The 25,000-nt window shown below is 41.7% G+C and overlaps 1 long non-coding RNA gene across 1 annotated transcript in view; it reads right to left on the bottom strand.

The window, feature by feature from the left end:
- Nucleotides 1–25,000, bottom strand: part of LOC135532631 (uncharacterized) — a 54,213-nt gene that overhangs the window by 2,234 nt on the left and 26,979 nt on the right. Inside the window, exon 2 of the long non-coding RNA XR_010454369.1 lies at nt 17,785–17,922. This is a non-coding gene — a long non-coding RNA (uncharacterized LOC135532631). The remainder of the gene's footprint in view (nt 1–17,784; nt 17,923–25,000) is intronic.

The following is a 25,000-nucleotide window of genomic DNA, read 5'->3' as shown; positions in this document are numbered from 1 at the left end:
CAGTCACTGTTACTAGCCAGCCTCCACCCAGTACCCTGCCCTGAACATGACTGACCCTCACAAATCACCCAAACAGTCACTGTTACTAGCCAGCTACCACCCAGTACCCTGCCCTGAACATGACTGACCCTCACAAATCACCCAAACAGTCACTGTTACTAGCCAGCTACCACCCAGTACCCTGCCCTGAACATGACTGACCCTCACAAATCACCCAAACAGTCACTGTTCCTAGCCAGCTACCACCCAGTACCCTGCCCTGAACATGACTGACCCTCACAAATCACCCAAACAGTCACTGTTACTAGCCAGCTACCACCCAGTACCCTGCCCTGAACATGACTGACCCTCACAAATCACCCAAACAGGATTGAGGCGGTCCTGCTGTGAAAACTCCAGCGTCATTCTTCTACTGTTTCATATTTTTGTTTTCTCTCCGTACATGTCAAATGCTATTCAATGACTGATACTCGCAAATCACTCAAACAGGATTGGGAGACAATGCTGCTGCTGGGAAAACTCTACCTTGTATCTTTTCTCTGTATGTAAACTTGTTGTCCAATGTGTGGCCTGTTCACCTGCCACCATCTAGAAGGCAGAGGAGACACTGCAGGTGCAGCGAAGCTGGGACCGAGAGACTGACAAACAGCTTCCAATCAGACTGTTAAACAGTCACCACTAGCCAGCCTCCACCCAGTACCCTGCCCTGAACATGAGTCACTGTTACTAGCCAGCCTCCACCCAGTACCCTGCCCTGAACATGAGTCACTGTTACTAGCCAGCCTCCACACAGTACCCTGCCCTGAACCTTAGTCACTGTTACTAGCCTCCACCCAGTACCCTGCCCTGAACCTTAGTCACTGTTACTAGCCAGCCTCCACACAGTACCCTGCCCTGAACCTTAGTCACTGTTACTAGCCAGCCTCCACCCAGTACCCTGCCGTGAACATGAGTCACTGTTACTAGCCAGCCTCCACCCAGTACCCTGCCCTGAACCTTAGTCACTGTTACTAGCCAGCCTCCACCCAGTACCCTGCCCTGAACCTTAGTCACTGTTACTAGCCAGCCTCCACCCAGTACCCTGCCCTGAACCTGAGTCACTGTTACTAGCCAGCCTCCACCCAGTACCCTGCCCTGAACCTTAGTCACTGTTACTAGCCAGCCTCCACCCAGTACCCTGCCCTGAACCTGAGTCACTGTTACTAGCCAGCCTCCACCCAGTACCCTGCCCTGAACCTTAGTCACTGTTACTAGCCTCCACCCAGTACCCTGCCCTGAACCTTAGTCACTGTTACTAGCCTCCCCCAGTACCCTGCCCTGAACATGAGTCACTGTTACTAGCCAGCCTCCCCCCAGTACCCTGCCCTGAACATGAGTCACTGTTACTAGCCAGCCTCCCCCAGTACCCTGCCCTGAACATGAGTCACTGTTACTAGCCAGCCTCCCCCAGTACCCTGCCCTGAACATGAGTCACTGTTACTAGCCAGCCTCCACCCAGTACCCTGCCCTGAACCTTAGTCACTGTTACTAGCCAGCCTCCACCCAGTACCCTGCCCTGAACCTTAGTCACTGTTACTAGCCAGCCTCCACCCAGTACCCTGCCCTGAACATGAGTCACTGTTACTAGCCAGCCTCCACCCAGAACCCTGCCCTGAACATGAGTCACTGTTACTAGCCAGCCTCCACCCAGTACCCTGCCCTGAACATGAGTCACTGTTACTAGCCAGCCTCCACCCAGTACCCTGCCCTGAACATGAGTCACTGTTACTAGCCAGCCTCCACCCAGTACCCTGCCCTGAACCTGAGTCACTGTTACTAGCCAGCCTCCACCCAGTACCCTGCCCTGAACATGAGTCCCTGTTACTAGCCAGCCTCCACACAGAACCCTGCCCTGAACCTGAGTCACTGTTACTAGCCAGCCTCCACCCAGTACCCTGCCCTGAACATGAGTCCCTGTTACTAGCCAGCCTCCACACAGAACCCTGCCCTGAACCTGAGTCACTGTTACTAGCCAGCCTCCACCCAGTACCCTGCCCTGAACATGAGTCACTGTTACTAGCCAGCCTCCACCCAGAACCCTGCCCTGAACATGAGTCCCTGTTACTAGCCTCCACACAGAACCCTGCCCTGAACATGAGTCACTGTTACTAGCCAGCCTCCACACAGAACCCTGACCTGAACATGAGTCACTGTTACTAGCCAGCCTCCACCCAGAACCCTGCCCTGAACATGAGTCACTGTTACTAGCCAGCCTCCACCCAGTACCCTGCCCTGAACATGAGTCACTGTTACTAGCCAGCCTCCACCCAGTACCCTGCCCTGAACATGAGTCACTGTTACTAGCCAGCCTCCACCCAGTACCCTGCCCTGAACCTTAGTCACTGTTACTAGCCTCCACACAGTACCCTGCCCTGAACATGAGTCACTGTTACTAGCCTCCCCCAGTACCCTGCCCTCAACATGAGTCACTGTTACTAGCCAGCCTCCACCCAGTACCCTGCCCTGAACATGAGTCACTGTTACTAGCCAGCCTCCACCCAGTACCCTGCCCTGAACATGAGTCACTGTTACTAGCCAGCCTCCACCCAGTACCCTGCCCTGAACCTTAGTCACTGTTACTAGCCTCCACCCAGTACCCTGCCCTGAACCTTAGTCACTGTTACTAGCCAGCCTCCACCCAGTACCCTGCCCTGAACCTTAGTCACTGTTACTAGCCAGCCTCCACCCAGTACCCTGCCCTGAACCTTAGTCACTGTTACTAGCAAGCCTCCACCCAGTACCCTGCCCTGAACATGAGTCCCTGTTACTAGCCAGCCTCCACCCAGTACCCTGCCCTGAACATGAGTCACTGTTACTAGCCAGCCTCCACCCAGTACCCTGCCCTGAACATGAGTCACTGTTACTAGCCTCCACACAGTACCCTGCCCTGAACCTTAGTCACTGTTACTAGCCTCCACCCAGTACCCTGCCCTGAACCTTAGTCACTGTTACTAGCCAGCCTCCACACAGAACCCTGCCCTGAACCTTAGTCACTGTTACTAGCCAGCCTCCACACAGTACCCTGCCCTGAACATGAGTCACTGTTACTAGCCAGCCTCCACCCAGTACCCTGCCCTGAACATGAGTCACTGTTACTAGCCAGCCTCCAAACAGTACCCTGCCCTGAACATGAGTCACTGTTACTAGCCAGCCTCCACCCAGTACCCTGCCCTGAACATGAGTCACTGTTACTAGCCAGCCTCCACCCAGTACCCTGCCCTGAACATGAGTCACTGTTACTAGCCAGCCTCCACCCAGTACCCTGCCCTGAACATGAGTCACTGTTACTAGCCAGCCTCCACCCAGTACCCTGCCCTGAACCTTAGTCACTGTTACTAGCCAGCCTCCACCCAGTACCCTGCCCTGAACATGAGTCACTGTTACTAGCCAGCCTCCACCCAGTACCCTGCCCTGAACATGAGTCACTGTTACTAGCCAGCCTCCACCCAGTACCCTGCCCTGAACATGAGTCACTGTTACTAGCCAGCCTCCACCCAGTACCCTGCCCTGAACCTTAGTCACTGTTACTAGCCAGCCTCCACCCAGTACCCTGCCCTGAACATGAGTCACTGTTACTAGCCAGCCTCCACCCAGTACCCTGCCCTGAACATGAGTCACTGTTACTAGCCAGCCTCTGCCCAGTACCCTGCCCTGAACATGAGTCCCTGTTACTAGCCAGCTACCACCTGGTACCCTGCCCTGAACATGAGTCACTGTTACTAGCCAGCCTCCACCCGGTACTCTACCCTCAACCTTAGTCACTGTTACTAGCCTCCACACAGTACCCTGCCCTGAACATGAGTCACTGTTACTAGCCTCCCCCAGTACCCTGCCCTCAACATGAGTCACTGTTACTAGCCAGCCTCCACCCAGTACCCTGCCCTGAACATGAGTCACTGTTACTAGCCAGCCTCCACCCAGTACCCTGCCCTGAACATGAGTCACTGTTACTAGCCAGCCTCCACCCAGTACCCTGCCCTGAACCTTAGTCACTGTTACTAGCCTCCACCCAGTACCCTGCCCTGAACCTTAGTCACTGTTACTAGCCAGCCTCCACCCAGTACCCTGCCCTGAACCTTAGTCACTGTTACTAGCCAGCCTCCACCCAGTACCCTGCCCTGAACCTTAGTCACTGTTACTAGCCAGCCTCCACCCAGTACCCTGCCCTGAACATGAGTCCCTGTTACTAGCCAGCCTCCACACAGAACCCTGCCCTGAACCTTAGTCACTGTTACTAGCCAGCCTCCACACAGAACCCTGCCCTGAACCTTAGTCACTGTTACTAGCCAGCCTCCACACAGTACCCTGCCCTGAACATGAGTCACTGTTACTAGCCAGCCTCCACCCAGTACCCTGCTCTGAACATGAGTCACTGTTACTAGCCAGCCTCCACACAGTACCCTGCCCTGAACATGAGTCACTGTTACTAGCCAGCCTCCACCCAGTACCCTGCCCTGAACATGAGTCACTGTTACTAGCCAGCCTCCACCCAGTACCCTGCCCTGAACATGAGTCACTGTTACTAGCCAGCCTCCACCCAGTACCCTGCCCTGAACATGAGTCACTGTTACTAGCCAGCCTCCACCCAGTACCCTGCCCTGAACCTTAGTCACTGTTACTAGCCAGCCTCCACCCAGTACCCTGCCCTGAACATGAGTCACTGTTACTAGCCAGCCTCCACCCAGTACCCTGCCCTGAACATGAGTCACTGTTACTAGCCAGCCTCTGCCCAGTACCCTGCCCTGAACATGAGTCACTGTTACTAGCCAGCCTCCACCCAGTACCCTGCCCTGAACCTTAGTCACTGTTACTAGCCAGCCTCCACCCAGTACCCTGCCCTGAACATGAGTCACTGTTACTAGCCAGCCTCCACCCAGTACCCTGCCCTGAACATGAGTCACTGTTACTAGCCAGCCTCTGCCCAGTACCCTGCCCTGAACATGAGTCCCTGTTACTAGCCAGCTACCACCTGGTACCCTGCCCTGAACATGAGTCACTGTTACTAGCCAGCCTCCACCCGGTACTCTACCCTCAACCTTAGTCACTGTTACTAGCCGGGAACCACCTGGTACTCTACCCTCAACCTTAGTCACTGTTAATAGCCAGCTACAACCCGGTACTCTACCCTCAACCTTAGTCACTGTTACTAGCCAGCTACCACCTGGTACCCTGCCCTCAACCCTGGTCACTGTTACTAGCCAGCTACCACCTGGTACTCTACCCTGAACCTTAGTCACTGTTACTAGCCAGCTACCACCTGGTACCCTGCCCTCAACCTTAGTCACTGTAACTACTGTCTATACACACCATCCTATATAACTACTGTCTATACACACCATGCTATATATAAATACTGTCTATACACACCATCCTATATAACTACTGTCTATACATACCATCCTATATAACTACTGTCTATACACACCATCCTATATAACTACTGTCTATATACACCATCTTATATAACTACTGTCTATACACACCATCCTATATAACTACTGTCTATACACACCATTCTATATAACTACTGGCTATATACACCATCCTATATAACTACTGTCTATACACACCATCCTATATAACTACTGTCTATACACACCATCCTATATATAACTACTGTCTATACTGTCTATACACACCATCCTATATAACTACTGTCTATAAACACCATCCTATATAACTACTGTCTATACACACCATCTTATATAACTACTGTCTATACACACCATTCTATATAACTACTGTCTATACATACCATCCTATATAACTACTGTCTATACACACCATCTTATATAACTACTGTCTATACACACCATTCTATATAACTACTGTCTATACACACCATTCTATATATCTACTGTCTATACACACCACCCGATATAACTACTGTCTATACACACCATTCTATATAACTACTGTCTATACACACCATCCTATATAAGTACTGTCTATACACACCATCTTATATAACTACTGTCTATACACACTATTCTATATAACTACAGTCTATACACACCATTCTATATAACTACTGTTTATACACACCATTCTATATATCTACTGTCTATACTGTCTATACACACCATCCTATATATAACTACTGTCTATACTGTCTATACACACCATCCTATATATAACAACTGTCTATAAACAACATCCTATATAACTACTGTCTATACACACCATCCTATATAACTACTGTCTATACACACCATCCTATATATAACTACTGTCTATACACACCATCCTATATATAACAACTGTCTATAAACACCATCCTATATAACTACTGTCTATACACACCATCCTATATATAACAACTGTCTATACACACCATCCTATATAACTACTGTCTATACACACCATCCTATATAACTACTGTCTATACACACCATTCTATATAACTACTGGCTATATACACCATCCTATATAACTACTGTCTATACACACCATCCTATATAACTACTGTCTATACACACCATCCTATATATAACTACTGTCTATACACACCATCCTATATAACTACTGTCTATACTGTCTATACACACCATCCTATATAACTACTGTCTATACACACCATCCTATATAACTACTGTCTATACACACCATCTTATATAACTACTGTCTATACACACCATTCTATATAACTACTGTCTATACACACCATCCTATATAACTACTGTCTATACACACCATCTTATATAACTACTGTCTATACACACCATTCTATATAACTACTGTCTATACACACCATTCTATATATCTACTGTCTATACACACCACCCGATATAACTACTGTCTATACACACCATTCTATATAACTACTGTCTATACACACCATCCTATATAAGTACTGTCTATACACACCATCTTATATAACTACTGTCTATACACACTATTCTATATAACTACTGTCTATACACACCATTCTATATAACTACTGTTTATACACACCATTCTATATATCTACTGTCTATACTGTCTATACACACCATCCTATATATAACTACAGTCTATACTGTCTATACACACCATCCTATATATAACAACTGTCTATAAACAACATCCTATATAACTACTGTCTATACACACCATCCTATATAACTACTGTCTATACACACCATCCTATATATAACTACTGTCTATACACACCATCCTATATATAACAACTGTCTATAAACACCATCCTATATAACTACTGTCTACACACATCATCCTATATAACAACTGTCTATAAACACCATCCTATATAACTACTGTCTACACACACCATCCTATATAACTACTGTCTATACACACCATCCTATATATAACAACTGTCTATAAACACCATCCTATATAACTACTGTCTATACACACCATCCTATATATAACAACTGTCTATACACACCATCCTATATAACTACTGTCTATACACACCATTCTATACAACTACTGTCTATACACACCATCCTATATAACTACTGTCTATACTGTCTATACACACCATCCTATATAACTACTGTCTATACACACCATCCTATATAACTACTATCTATACACACCATCCTATATATAACTACTGTCTATACACACCATCCTATATAACTACTGTCTATACTGTCTATACACACCATCCTATATAACTACTGTCTATACACACCATTCTATATAACTACTGTCTATACACACCATTCTATATAACTACTGTCTATACACACCATCCTATATAACTACTGTCTATACTGTCTATACACACCATCCTATATAACTACTGTCTATACACACCATTCTATATAACTACTGTCTATACACACCATCCTATATAACTACTGTCTATACACACCATTCTATATAACTACTGTCTATACACACCATCCTATATAACTACTGTCTATACTGTCTATACACACCATCCTATATAACTACTGTCTATACACACCATCCTATATAACTACTGTCTATACACACCATCCTATATAACTACTGTCTATACACACCATCCTATATAACTACTGTCTATACACACCATCCTATATAACTACTGTCTATACACACCATCATATATATAACTACTGTCTATACACACCATCCTATATAACTACTGTCTATACTGTCTATACACACCATCCTATATAACTACTGTCTATACACACCATCCTATATAACTACTGTCTATACAGACCATCCTATATAACTACTGTCTATACACACCATCTTATATAACTACTGTCTATACACACCATTCTATATAACTACTGTCTATACACACCATTCTATATAACTACTGTCTATACACACCATCCTATATAACTACTGTCTATACACACCATCTTATATAACTACTGTCTATACACACCATTCTATATAACTACTGTCTATACACACCATTATATATAACTACTGTCTATACACACCATCCTATATAACTACTGTCTATACACACCATCTTATATAACTACTGTCTATACACACCATTCTATATAACTACTGTCTATACTGTCTATACACACTATTCTATATAACTACTGTCTATACACAACATTCTATATAACTACTGTTTATACACACCATTCTATATATCTACTGTCTATACTGTCTATACACACCATCCTATATATATAACTACTGTCTATACTGTCTATACACACCATCCTATATATAACAACTGTCTATAAACACCATCCTGTATAACTACTGTCTATACACACCATCCTATATAACTACTGTCTATACACACCATCCTATATATAACTACTGTCTATACACACCATCCTATATATAACTACTGTCTATACACACCATCCTATATATAACAACTGTCTATACACACCATCCTATATAACTACTGTCTATACACACCATCCTATATAACTACTGTCTATACACACCATTCTATATAACTACTGGCTATATACACCATCCTATATAACTACTGTCTATACACACCATCCTATATAACTACTGTCTATACACACCATCCTATATATAACTACTGTCTATACACACCATCCTATATAACTACTGTCTATACTGTCTATACACACCATCCTATATAACTACTGTCTATACACACCATCCTATATAACTACTGTCTATACACACCATCTTATATAACTACTGTCTATACACACCATTCTATATAACTACTGTCTATACACACCATCCTATATAACTACTGTCTATACACACCATCTTATATAACTACTGTCTATACACACCATTCTATATAACTACTGTCTATACACACCATTCTATATATCTACTGTCTATACACACCACCCGATATAACTACTGTCTATACACACCATTCTATATAACTACTGTCTATACACACCATCCTATATAAGTACTGTCTATACACACCATCTTATATAACTACTGTCTATACACACTATTCTATATAACTACTGTCTATACACACCATTCTATATAACTACTGTTTATACACACCATTCTATATATCTACTGTCTATACTGTCTATACACACCATCCTATATATAACTACAGTCTATACTGTCTATACACACCATCCTATATATAACAACTGTCTATAAACAACATCCTATATAACTACTGTCTATACACACCATCCTATATAACTACTGTCTATACACACCATCCTATATATAACTACTGTCTATACACACCATCCTATATATAACAACTGTCTATAAACACCATCCTATATAACTACTGTCTACACACATCATCCTATATAACAACTGTCTATAAACACCATCCTATATAACTACTGTCTACACACACCATCCTATATAACTACTGTCTATACACACCATCCTATATATAACAACTGTCTATAAACACCATCCTATATAACTACTGTCTATACACACCATCCTATATATAACAACTGTCTATACACACCATCCTATATAACTACTGTATATACACACCATTCTATACAACTACTGTCTATACACACCATCCTATATAACTACTGTCTATACTGTCTATACACACCATCCTATATAACTACTGTCTATACACACCATCCTATATAACTACTATCTATACACACCATCCTATATATAACTACTGTCTATACACACCATCCTATATAACTACTGTCTATACTGTCTATACACACCATCCTATATAACTACTGTCTATACACACCATTCTATATAACTACTGTCTATACACACCATTCTATATAACTACTGTCTATACACACCATCCTATATAACTACTGTCTATACTGTCTATACACACCATCCTATATAACTACTGTCTATACACACCATTCTATATAACTACTGTCTATACACACCATCCTATATAACTACTGTCTATACACACCATTCTATATAACTACTGTCTATACACACCATCCTATATAACTACTGTCTATACTGTCTATACACACCATCCTATATAACTACTGTCTATACACACCATCCTATATAACTACTGTCTATACACACCATCCTATATAACTACTGTCTATACACACCATCCTATATAACTACTGTCTATACACACCATCCTATATAACTACTGTCTATACACACCATCATATATATAACTACTGTCTATACACACCATCCTATATAACTACTGTCTATACTGTCTATACACACCATCCTATATAACTACTGTCTATACACACCATCCTATATAACTACTGTCTATACAGACCATCCTATATAACTACTGTCTATACACACCATCTTATATAACTACTGTCTATACACACCATTCTATATAACTACTGTCTATACACACCATTCTATATAACTACTGTCTATACACACCATCCTATATAACTACTGTCTATACACACCATCTTATATAACTACTGTCTATACACACCATTCTATATAACTACTGTCTATACACACCATTATATATAACTACTGTCTATACACACCATCCTATATAACTACTGTCTATACACACCATCTTATATAACTACTGTCTATACACACCATTCTATATAACTACTGTCTATACTGTCTATACACACTATTCTATATAACTACTGTCTATACACACCATTCTATATAACTACTGTTTATACACACCATTCTATATATCTACTGTCTATACTGTCTATACACACCATCCTATATATATAACTACTGTCTATACTGTCTATACACACCATCCTATATATAACAACTGTCTATAAACACCATCCTATATAACTACTGTCTATACACACCATCCTATATAACTACTGTCTATACACACCATCCTATATATAACTACTGTCTATACACACCATCCTATATATAACTACTGTCTATACACACCATCCTATATATAACAACTGTCTATAAACACCATCCTATATAACTACTGTCTACACACATCATCCTATATAACAACTGTCTATAAACACCATCCTATATAACTACTGTCTACACACACCATCCTATATAACTACTGTCTATACACACCATCCTATATATAACAACTGTCTACAAACACCATCCTATATAACTACTGTCTATACAAACCATCCTATATATAACAACTGTCTATACACACCATCCTATATAACTACTGTCTATACACACCATCCTATATAACTACTGTCTACACACACCATCCTATATAACTACTGTCTATACACACCATCCTATATATAACAACTGTCTATAAACACCATCCTATATAACTACTGTCTATACACACCATCCTATATATAACAACTGTCTATACACACCATCCTATATAACTACTGTCTATACACACCATTCTATATAACTACTGTCTATACACACCATCCTATATAACTACTGTCTATACTGTCTATACACACCATCCTATATAACTACTGTCTATACACACCATCCTATATAACTACTGTCTATACACACCATTCTATATAACTACTGGCTATATACACCATCCTATATAACTACTGTCTATACACACCATCCTATATAACTACTGTCTATACACACCATCCTATATATAACTACTGTCTATACACACCATCCTATATAACTACTGTCTATACTGTCTATACACACCATCCTATATAACTACTGTCTATACACACCATCCTATATAACTACTGTCTATACACACCATCTTATATAACTACTGTCTATACACACCATTCTATATAACTACTGTCTATACACACCATCCTATATAACTACTGTCTATACACACCATCTTATATAACTACTGTCTATACACACCATTCTATATATCTACTGTCTATACACACCACCCGATATAACTACTGTCTATACACACCATTCTATATAACTACTGTCTATACACACCATCCTATATAAGTACTGTCTATACACACCATCTTATATAACTACTGTCTATACACACTATTCTATATAACTACTGTCTATACACACCATTCTATATAACTACTGTTTATACACACCATTCTATATATCTACTGTCTATCCTGTCTATACACACCATCATATATATAACTACTGTCTATACTGTCTATACACACCATCCTATATATAACAACTGTCTATAAACAACATCCTATATAACTACTGTCTATACACACCATCCTATATAACTACTGTCTATACACACCATCCTATATATAACTACTGTCTATACACACCATCCTATATATAACAACTGTCTATAAACACCATCCTATATAACTACTGTCTACACACATCATCCTATATAACAACTGTCTATAAACACCATCCTATATAACTACTGTCTACACACACCATCCTATATAACTACTGTCTATACACACCATCCTATATATAACAACTGTCTATAAACACCATCCTATATAACTACTGTCTATACACACCATCCTATATATAACAACTGTCTATACACACCATCCTATATAACTACTGTCTATACACACCATTCTATACAACTACTGTCTATACACACCATCCTATATAACTACTGTCTATACTGTCTATACACACCATCCTATATAACTACTGTCTATACACACCATCCTATATAACTACTATCTATACACACCATCCTATATATAACTACTGTCTATACACACCATCCTATATAACTACTGTCTATACTGTCTATACACACCATCCTATATAACTACTGTCTATACACACCATTCTATATAACTACTGTCTATACACACCATTCTATATAACTACTGTCTATACACACCATCCTATATAACTACTGTCTATACTGTCTATACACACCATCCTATATAACTACTGTCTATACACACCATTCTATATAACTACTGTCTATACACACCATCCTATATAACTACTGTCTATACACACCATTCTATATAACTACTGTCTATACACACCATCCTATATAACTACTGTCTATACTGTCTATACACACCATCCTATATAACTACTGTCTATACACACCATCCTATATAACTACTGTCTATACACACCATCCTATATAACTACTGTCTATACACACCATCCTATATAACTACTGTCTATACACACCATCCTATATAACTACTGTCTATACACACCATCATATATATAACTACTGTCTATACACACCATCCTATATAACTACTGTCTATACTGTCTATACACACCATCCTATATAACTACTGTCTATACACACCATCCTATATAACTACTGTCTATACAGACCATCCTATATAACTACTGTCTATACACACCATCTTATATAACTACTGTCTATACACACCATTCTATATAACTACTGTCTATACACACCATTCTATATAACTACTGTCTATACACACCATCCTATATAACTACTGTCTATACACACCATCTTATATAACTACTGTCTATACACACCATTCTATATAACTACTGTCTATACACACCATTATATATAACTACTGTCTATACACACCATCCTATATAACTACTGTCTATACACACCATCTTATATAACTACTGTCTATACACACCATTCTATATAACTACTGTCTATACTGTCTATACACACTATTCTATATAACTACTGTCTATACACACCATTCTATATAACTACTGTTTATACACACCATTCTATATATCTACTGTCTATACTGTCTATACACACCATCCTATATATATAACTACTGTCTATACTGTCTATACACACCATCCTATATATAACAACTGTCTATAAACACCATCCTATATAACTACTGTCTATACACACCATCCTATATAACTACTGTCTATACACACCATCCTATATATAACTACTGTCTATACACACCATCCTATATATAACTACTGTCTATACACACCATCCTATATATAACAACTGTCTATAAACACCATCCTATATAACTACTGTCTACACACATCATCCTATATAACAACTGTCTATAAACACCATCCTATATAACTACTGTCTACACACACCATCCTATATAACTACTGTCTATACACACCATCCTATATATAACAACTGTCTATAAACACCATCCTATATAACTACTGTCTATACAAACCATCCTATATATAACAACTGTCTATACACACCATCCTATATAACTACTGTCTATACACACCATCCTATATAACTACTGTCTATACACACCATCCAAATAATGACATTACTTGTTCTGATATTTCTATATTTCTGAATCTCTTTTTTATTTTGGGGGCATTTGTGTGTATTGTTTTGTATTGTTAGGTAGGAAGATAAACACAGGGACATCAGCATTACACTGCTCCCGTGATAACATCTGCTAAATGTGCGTGCGCGACCAATATACATTGATTTGATTGGTCTGCAGTGATGAACACTGTTTCATAGGACAGAGACATCATATTCCACATCCTGTACACTTGTTGTCTGTTGCTTGCTATGCAGTCATGCACATTGTTTCTTTCACAGGGCTATATAAAACCATTTATCTGGAGAGAGATGTGATTACTGAGATTTAGCCTGCTCCCTAGATGAGCTGTTTATTGTGCTATCATACCCCAGGGGCCTGCTCTCCATCTCTCTCTCGCTCTCTCTCTCTCGCTCTCTCTCTCTCTCTCTCTCTCTCTCTCTCTCTCTCTCGCTCTCTCTCTCGCTCTCTCTTTTGTTCTCTCTCCCTCTCTCTCTCTCTCTCCCTCTCTCTCTCTCTCTCTCGCTCTCTCTGTCTACCACACGCCTCTCTTTCTTTCTTTCTTTCTTTCTTTATTTCTTTCTTCCTTTCTTTCTTTCTCTCTCTCTCCCTCCCCCATCTCTCTCCCTCTCTCTCCCTCCCCCCATCTCGCTCTCTCTCCCCCATCTCTCTCTCTCTCCCCCATCTCTCTCTCTCTCTGTAATGGCTTTCTTCCAACTCCTCCTCTGACGAAGAGGTGGAACAAGGATCGGACCAAAATGCAACGTGGTTCGTTCGATACGTCTTTAATGATGAAGAACACGAATAATACAAAACAACAAACGTCGAAAACCGAAACAGCCCTGACTGGTGCAACAAACACAGAGACAGGAACAATCACCCACAAACACACAGTGAAACCCAGGCTACCTAAATATGGTTCCCAATCAGAGACAATGATGACTCTGATTGAGAACCGCCTCAGGCAGCCATAGACTAATCTGTACACCCCACACAACCCCAAGACGAAACACACTACAAACAAACCCATGTCACACCCTGGCCTGACCCAATAAATGAAGATAACATAATAAATATAGACCAGGGCGTGACACTCTCTCTCTCTCTCCCCATCTCTCTCTCCCCCATCTCTCTCTCTCTCTCTCTCTCTCTCTCCCCATCTCTCTCTCCCCCATCTCTCGCTTTCTCTCTCTATCTCTTTCTCTCTTTCTCTCTCCCCCTATCTCTTTCTCTCTTTCTCTCTCCCCCCTCCCCCCTACAACTCTCTTCGTCTCCTCCCTGCACCTCATTCTCATTTTGAAGGAAAAGTCCCTCTCTCATTGATATGCAAAGTTTATTTTATTTTTTATTAAACCCAAACTGTTCACATCAAGCACCCAGCACATGAATTCAATCTAAACGCTGTGAGATATTACAATACAGGTGTGGTGTCATAGTTTAGTATGTAATAAAGGTGTGGTTGAGGTGTTACTGTGGAAAATTATAATACAGGTGTGTTTGAGGTGTTACTGCGGAATATTACAATACAGGTGGGGTGTTACTGTGGAATATTACAATACAGGTGAGGTGTTAATGTGGAATATTATAATACAGGTGAGGTGTTACTGTGGAATATTACAATACAGGTGAGGTAGAGGTGTTACTGTGGAATATTACAATAGAGGTGAGGTGTTACTGTGGAATATCTCAATACAGGTGAGGTGTTACTGTGGAATATTACAATACAGGTGAGGTAGAGGTGTTACTGTGGAATATCTCAATACAGGTGAGGTGTTACTGTAGAATATCTCAATACAGGTGAGGTGTTACTGTGGAATATTACAATACAGGTGAGGTGTTACTGCGGAATATTACAATACAGGTGAGGTAGAGGTGTTACTGTGGAATATCTCAATACAGGTGAGGTGTTACTGTGGAATATTACAATACAGGTGAGGTGTTACTGTGGAATATCTCAATACAGGTGAGGTGTTACTGTGGAATATTACAATAGAGGTGAGGTGTTACTGTGGAATATTACAATACAGGTGAGGTAGAGGTGTTACTGTGGAATATTACAATACAGGTGGGGTGTTACTGCGGAATATTACAATACAGGTGAGGTGTTACTGTGGAATATCTCAATACAGGTGAGGTGTTACTGTGGAATATTACAATACAGGTGAGGTAGAGGTGTTACTGTGGAATATTACAATACAGGTGAGGTGTTACTGTGGAATATCACAATACAGGTGTGGTTGAGGTGTTACTGTGGAATATCACAATACAGGTGTGGTTGAGGTGTTACTGTGGAATATCACAATACAGGTGTGGTTGAGGTGTTACTGTGGAATATCACAATACAGGTGAGGTAGAGGTGTTACTGTGGAATATCACAATACAGGTGAGGTGTTACTGTGGAATATCACAATACAGGTGAGGTGTTACTGTGGAATATCACAATACAGGTGAGGTGTTACTGTGGAATAGCACAATACAGGTGAGGTGAGGTGTTACTGTGGAATATCACAATACAGGTGAGGTGTTACTGTGGAATGTCAAAATACAGGTGAGGTGTTACTGTGGAATATCACAATACAGGTGAGGTGTTACTGTGGAATGTCATATGTGAGAAGTTGGGACTCATCATCCCAGCATCCAGTTCACTGTATCAACACAGAGGAAAGATCATTTGGAATTTAGGAAGAAAAGAAGCCTGGTTGTTTGTGTGTATGTGTGTACGTGTGTACGTGTGTACGTGTGTGTGTATGTGTGAACGTGTGTATGTGTGTGTGTGTGTGTGTGTATGTGTGTATGTGTGTATGTGTGCATGTGTGTGTGTATGTGTGTATGTGTGTACGTGTGTACGTGCGTATATTTGTGTACGTGTGTGCCTGTTTGCATGGCTGAGGGTTTATACGTAGCGGTGTGCCTGTTTGCATGGCTGAGGGTTTATACGTAGCGGTGTGCCTGTTTGCATGGCTGAGGGTTGTACGTAGGGGTGTGCCTGTTTGCATGGCTGAGGGTTTATACGTAGCGGTGTGCCTGTTTGCATGGCTGAGGGTTGTACGTAGGGGTGTGCCTGTTTGCATGGCTGAGGGTTTATACGTAGCGGTGTGCCTGTTTGCATGGCTGAGGGTTTATACGTAGGGGTGTGCCTGTTTGCATGGCTGAGGGTTTATACGTAGGGGTGTGCCTGTTTGCATGGCTGAGGGTTTATACGTAGCGGTGTGCCTGTTTGCCTGGCATACCAATAGCTTACCTTCTTGTATGCGATCCAGTCGAACACTCTGTCTATGTCCGTGGCGTCGTACACCTCCTGAGAGATAGGATGGGAGCTGGCCAGACCGTCCAGCAGCATCACCTCATGGAGAACATCAGTCAGGAAACGCTGCTTCTCCTGAGGGTCAGAGGCCAAAGGTCAGAGAGGTCAGAGAGGTCGATGAAAAACCACGAGATACTATAGAAAAAAACAATGAATACAGCAGGGAGGCACTTGGAAAGAGGTCTTCTGGCCTCAACAGGACTACTTAGTTAAATAAAGAGGTCTTCTGACCTCAACAGGACTACTTAGTTAAATAAAGATGTCTCTGACCTCAACAGGACCACTTGGCTAATAAATAAAGAGGTCTTCTGGCCTCAATAGGACTACATGGTTAAATAAAGAGGTCTTCTGGCCTCAACAGGACTACATAGTTAAATAAAGAGGTCTTCTGGCCTCCACAGGACTACATGGTTAATTAAAGAGGTCTTCTGGACTCAACAGGACTACATAGTTAAATAAAGAGGTCTTCTGGCCTCCACAGGACTACATGGTTAATTAAAGAGGTCTTCTGGCCTCAACAGGACTACATGGTTAAATAAAGAGGTCTTCTGGCTCAACAGGACTACATGGTTAAATAAAGAGGTCTCTAACCTCAACAGGACTACTTGGTTAAATAAAGAGGTCTTCTGGCCTCAACAGGACTACATAGTTAAATAAAGAGGTCTTCTGGCCTCAACAGGACTACATGGTTAAATAAAGAGGTCTCTGACCTCAACAGGACTACATAGTTAAATAAAGAGGTCTCTGACCTCAACAGGACTACATGGTTAAATAAAGAGGTCTCTGACCTCAACAGGACTACATGGTTAAATAAAGAGGTCTCTGACCTCAACAGGACTACATGGTTAAATAAAGAGGTCTCTGACCTCAACAGGACATCATGGTTAAATAAAGAGGTCTCTGACCTCAACAGGACTACATGGTTAAATAAAGAGGTCTCTGACCTCAACAGGACTACATGGTTAAATAAAGAGCTCTCTGACCTCAGCAGGACTACATGGTTAAATAAAGAGGTCTTCTGGCCTCAACAGGACTACATAGTTAAATAAAGAGGTCTTCTGGCCTCAACAGGACTACATGGTTAAATAAAGAGGTCTCTGACCTCAACAGGACTACATAGTTAAATAAAGAGGTCTTCTGGCCTCAACAGGACTACATGGTTAAATAAAGAGGTCTCTGACCTCAACAGGACTACATAGTTAAATAAAGAGGTCTTCTGGCCTCAACAGGACTACTTAGTTAAATAAAGAGGTCTCTGACCTCAACAGGACTACATGGTTAAATAAAGAGGTCTCTGACCTCAACAGGACTACTTGGTTAAATAAAGAGGTCTTCTGACCTCAACAGGACTACATAGTTAAATAAAGAGGTCTCTGACCTCAACAGGACTACTTGGTTAAATAAAGAGGTCTTCTGACCTCAACAGGACTACTTAGTTAAATAAAGAGGTCTCTGACCTCAACAGGACTACTTGGTTAAATAAAGAGGTCTTCTGACCTCAACAGGACTACATAGTTAAATAAAGATGTCTCTGACCTCAGCAGGACTACATGGTTAAATAAAGATTTCTCTGACCTCCACAGGACTACATGGTTAAATAAAGAGGTCTCTGACCTCAACAGGACTACTTAGTTAAATAAAGAGGTCTCTGACCTCAACAGGACTACATGGTTAAATAAATAGGTCTTCTGGCCTCAACAGGACTACATGGTTAATTAAAGGTTAAATAGAGACAGCGTTATAAAGCTGAGGTAAATGTACTGGATGTACCGAGGTAATGTTTGGGGAAACGTAGCGGGTTCCAGGGAACAGTATTTTACTGTTCGTCGTTTAATGATTGAACTCCTCCTACTGAGTACGATGGGGGATAATACCTTTCAAAGAGTCTGAGGAAGGTTTGATTCCAATATAATCCATCAATCCAAGATAATTATTATTCTAATGTGATGAGAGCTCTTCGAAATGTACTAAACACCCCAAAACATTTACGAGAAAAAAAAACGTCTTTGTAAATTCGAATAATCCCACACTCAAGAAATCCACACTTCACACCTCTCCCCCTCACCTAACCTTCTCAGATAGGGTGAGGCACGACTGCACCACGAGATGGCAGGAAGGAAAAGGAGAGAACAGCCTTCTGGGTAGTTAATAGCTCATTTGTTATGAAAATTGATTTCTCTCCCGAAAAAGCAAGATGCTAATGTCAGCCTTCTGGGATGTTACGGGAGACTGGGAAAGAGAGAGCGAGGGGAGAGAGAGAGAGAGAGAGAGAGAGAGAGAGAGAGAGAGAAGTGTGGTAGACAGAGAGAGAGAGAGAGAGAGAGAGAGAGAGAGAGAGAGAGGGAGAGAGAGAGAGAGAGAGAGAGAGAGAGAGAGAGAGAGAGAGAGAGAGAGAGAGAGAGAGAGAGAGAGAGAGGGAGAGAGAGGGAGAGAGGGAGAGAAGTGTGGTAGACAGAGAGAGAGAGAGAAGAGTGTGGTAGACAGAGAGAGAGAGAGAGGGAGAGAGAACAAGAGAGAGAGGGAGAGAGAGAGAGAGAGAGAGAGAAGAGTGTGGTAGACAGAGAGAGAGAGGGAGAGAGAACAAGAGAGAGAGTGAGAGAGAGAGAGAGAAGAGTGTGGTAGACAGAGAGAGAGAGAGGGAGAGAGAACAAGAGGGAGAGGGAGAGAGAGAGAGAGAGAAGAGTGTGGTAGACAGAGAGAGAGAGGGAGAGTGAACAAGAGGGAGAGGGGGAGAGAGAGAGAGAGAGAGAAGGAGAGAGAGAGAGAGAGAGAGAGAGAGAGAGAGAGAGAGAGAAGAGTGTGGTAGACAGCGAGAGAGAGAGAGAGAGAGAGAGAGAGAGAGAGAGAGAGAGGGGGGGAGAAAGAGAACAAAAGAGACAGAGAGAGGGAGACCTGAGTTGTGAATAATGATGTTTGATGTTAAGCTCTCTGTCCCGTCCGTGTCATGGAGGGAGAGGTGGAGATTTAGAGGACATTGTCACGTCTCAGCCTGAGCGGTTACAACACGGTTATCAAACATCTAAAATGCCAGTTATCCACTTTGTATAGTTTAATAAAACATCTGCCAGACGGTTTAGTACTTTCTTCTCTTTAAAACAATGAGCGACTCCATTGCCAGAGAATACGTATCTGCATGATGAATCCCAGAGAAAATCACAGTCGTTCTCGCTCCATTCCTTCTGTATTCCTCTTAATGGAGTCCTTATTTATAACAGTATATTCCTCTTAATGGAGTCCTCATTTATAACATTATATTCCTCTTAACGGAGTCCTTATTGTTTAACATATTCCTCTTAACGGAGTCCTTATTGTATAACAGTATATTCCTCTTAATGTAGTCCTTATTTATAACATTATATTCCTCTTAATGGAGTCCTCATTTATAACATTATATTCCTCTTAATGGAGTCCTTATTTATAACTTTATATTCCTCATTAATGAAGTCCTTATTGTTTAACATTATATTCCTCATAATGGAGTCCTTAATGTATAACAGTATATTCCTCTAAATGGAGTCCTTATTGTATAACATTATATTCCTCTTAATGGAGTCCTTATTTATAACATTATATTCCTCTTAATGGAGTCCACATTTATAACATTATATTCCTCTTAATGGAGTCCTCATTTATAACATTATATTCCTCTTAATGGAGTCCTCATTTATAACATTATATTCCTCTTAATGGAGTCCTTATTTATAACATTATATTCATCTTAATGGAGTCTGTTACATCCGTCGTTAAATGAAGACCAAGGTGCAGCGTTGTAGGCGTACATTTTATTTTTAATGTTCCACCAAAAAATAAAAATAAACTACACAACGAACGTAAAACTTTGTAGTGCAACACATGCAACAAACAAAGACAAGATCCCACAACTGAAGGTGGGAAAAAGGGCTGCCTAAGTATGATCCCCAATCAGAGAAAACGATAGACAGCTGCCTCTGATTGGGAACCATACTCTGCCAACAAAAGAAATATAAACATAGATTTCCCACCCTAGTCACACCCTGACCTACTAAATAGAGAATTTAAAGGATCTCTAAGGTCAGGGCGTGACAATGGAGTCCTTATTGTATAACATTATATTCCACTAAATTTAGTTATTATAAGGCATCCCAGATTGTGTGTTGATTCTTATTAAAACAAGTAATTAAACATTGATAATGTAATACTGAATATTACGGTAATTATGCTCAACTAGATTATTCTCTACGGAAGTAAATGTTGGCCAGAAAATCGTTGCTGCACGCCATCTCTCCATCTCTCCACGAAAACAATAACACAACATCTCTCAATGGAACAAACAAAACAATTTGATTCTTATTCAGGAGTTGACCGTTATTCAAAAGCAACACCAAGCACATTCTGGGTGAAATTACCTTCTAATAGAAATGTCCACAACACTCGGTAAGATATAATAACCCTGTGATAATACCAGGGGCAGATTTCAATGTTTTGTTTTGTAGTTTTTCAAAGACATTAAGACACTCAATATTCTTCTGATTACAATATAGAAGGGATGCTGTAACCAGATAATAATAAAAGTAGTGCACTATATAGGGAATAGGGCTCTGGTCTAAATTAGTGCACTATATAGGGAATAGGGCTCTGGTCTAAAGTAGTGTACTATATAGGGAATAGGGCTCTGGTCTAAAGTAGTGCACTATATAGGGAATAGGGCTCTGGTCTAAATTAGTGCACTATATAGGGAATAGGGCTCTGGTCTAAAGTAGTGTACTATATAGGGAATAGGGCTCTGGTCTAAAGTAGTGCACTATATAGGGAATAGGGCTCTGGTCTAAAGTAGTGCACTATATAGGGAATAGGGCTCTGGTCTAAAGTAGTGCACTATATAGGGAATAGGGCTCTGGTCTAAAGTAGTGCACTATATAGGGAATAGGGCTCTGGTCTAAAGTAGTGGACTATATAGGGAATAGGGCTCTGGTCTAAAGTAGTGCACTATATAGGAATAGGGCTCTGGTCTAAAGTAGTGTACTATATAGGGAATAGGGCTCTGGTCTAAAGTAGTGCACTATATAGGGAATAGGGCTCTGGTCTAAAGTAGTGGACTATATAGGGAATAGGGCTCTGGTCTAAAGTAGTGGACTATATAGGGAATGGGGCTCTGGTCTAAAGTAGTGGACTATATAGGGAATAGGGCTCTGGTCTAAAGTAGTGCACTATATAGGGAACAGGGCTCTGGTCTAAAGTAGTGCACTATATAGGGAACAGGGCTCTGGTCTAAAGTAGTGCACTATATAGGGAATAGGGCTCTGGTCTAAAGTAGTGCACTATATAGGGAATAGGGCTCTGGTCTAAAGTAGTGGACTATATAGGGAATAGGGCTCTGGTCTAAAGTAGTGCACTATATAGGGAATAGGGCTCTGGTCTAAAGTAGTGTACTATATAGGGAATAGGGCTCTGGTCTAAAGTAGTGTACTCTATAGGGAACAGGGCTCTGGTCTAAAGTAGTGCACTATATAGGGAATAGGGCTCTGGTCTAAAGTAGTGCACTATATAGGGAATAGGGCCCTGGTCTAATGTAGTGCACTATATAGGGAATAGGGCTCTGGTCAACAGTAGTGCACTATATAAGGAATAGGGTGTCATTTGGGACTCAAAATAATAACTTTGTATGTTGCCTTATGTGAGTAAACAATAATATTGGCTTAATTACTGCAGTCAATCACTCTGTTAAAGCAGCAGGCGTTTTATGTCTGAGGAATACGTTTAGAGTTTATATTCTGTCTGTATTCCTGGCGGGACAAACTGAAGTATGAGTGTGATGTCATGGCTCCCGAGTGGCCCAGCGGTCTAAGACACTGCATCTCAGTGCTAGAGGTGTCACTACAGACCCTGGTTTGATTCCAGGATGTTTCACAGCGGTCTAAGACACTGCACCTCAGTGCTAGAGGCGTCACTACAGACCCTGGTTTGATTCCAGGATGTTTCACAGCGGTCTAAAACACTGCATCTCAGTGCTAGAGGCGTCACTACAGACCCTGGTTTGATTCCAGGATGTATCACAGCGGTCTAAGACACTGTATCTCAGTGCAAGAGGCGTCACTACAGACCCTGGTACGATTCCAGGATGTTTCACAGCGGTCTAAGACACTGCACCTCAGTGCTAGAGGCGTCACTACAGACCCTGGTTTGATTCCAGGATGTTTCACAGCGGTCTAAAACACTGCATCTCAGTGCTAGATGCGTCACTACAGACCCTGGTTTGATTCCAGGATGTTTCACAGCGGTCTAAGACACTGCATCTCAGTGCTAGAGGCGTCACTACAGACCCTGGTTTGATTCCAGGCTGTATCACAGCGGTCTAAGACACTGCATCTCAGTGCTAGAGGTGTCACTACAAACCCTGGTTCGATTCCAGGATGTATCACAGTGGTCTAAGACACTGCATCTCAGTGCTAGAGGCGTTATTACAGACCCTGGTTCGATTCCAGGCTGTATCACAGCGGTCTAAGACACAGGATCTCAATGCTAGAGGTGTCACTACAGACCCTGGTTCGATTCCAGGATGTATCACAGTGGTCTAAGACACTGCATCTCAGTGCTAGAGGCGTTATTACAGACCCTGGTTCGATTCCAGGCTGTATCACAGCGGTCTAAGACACTGCATCTCAGTGCTAGAGGTGTCACTACAGACCCTGGTTCGATTCCAGGATGTATTACAGCGGTCTAAGACACTGCATCTCAGTGCTAGAGGCCTTACTACAGACCCTGGTTCGATTCCAGGCTGTATCACAGCGGTCTAAGACACTGCATCTCAGTGCTAGAGGTGTCACTACAGACCCTGGTTTGATTCCAGGCTGTATCACAGCGGTCTAAGACACTGCATCTCAGTGCTAGAGTTGTCACTACAGACCCTGGTTCGATTCCAGGATGTATCACAGCGGTCTAAGACACTGCATCTCAGTGCAAGAGGCGTCACTACAGACCCTGGTTCGATTCCAGGCTGTATCACAGCGGTCTAAGTCACTACAGACCCATCACTACAGAGGCTGTATCACAACCGGCCTTGATTGGGAGTCCCATAAGGCGGCGCATAACTAGCCCAGCGTCGTCTGAGTTCGGCCGGGGTAGGTCGTCATTGTAAATAATACATTTGTTCATAAACTGACTTTCCCAGTTAATT

This window comes from Oncorhynchus masou, unplaced genomic scaffold, assembly GCF_036934945.1.
Source record: "Oncorhynchus masou masou isolate Uvic2021 unplaced genomic scaffold, UVic_Omas_1.1 unplaced_scaffold_1954, whole genome shotgun sequence".
In the NCBI taxonomy this organism is placed as follows: Eukaryota; Metazoa; Chordata; class Actinopteri; order Salmoniformes; family Salmonidae; genus Oncorhynchus; species Oncorhynchus masou.
The sequence above is the reverse complement of the archived record's forward strand: the minus strand, read 5'-3'. Positions and strand labels throughout refer to the sequence as shown.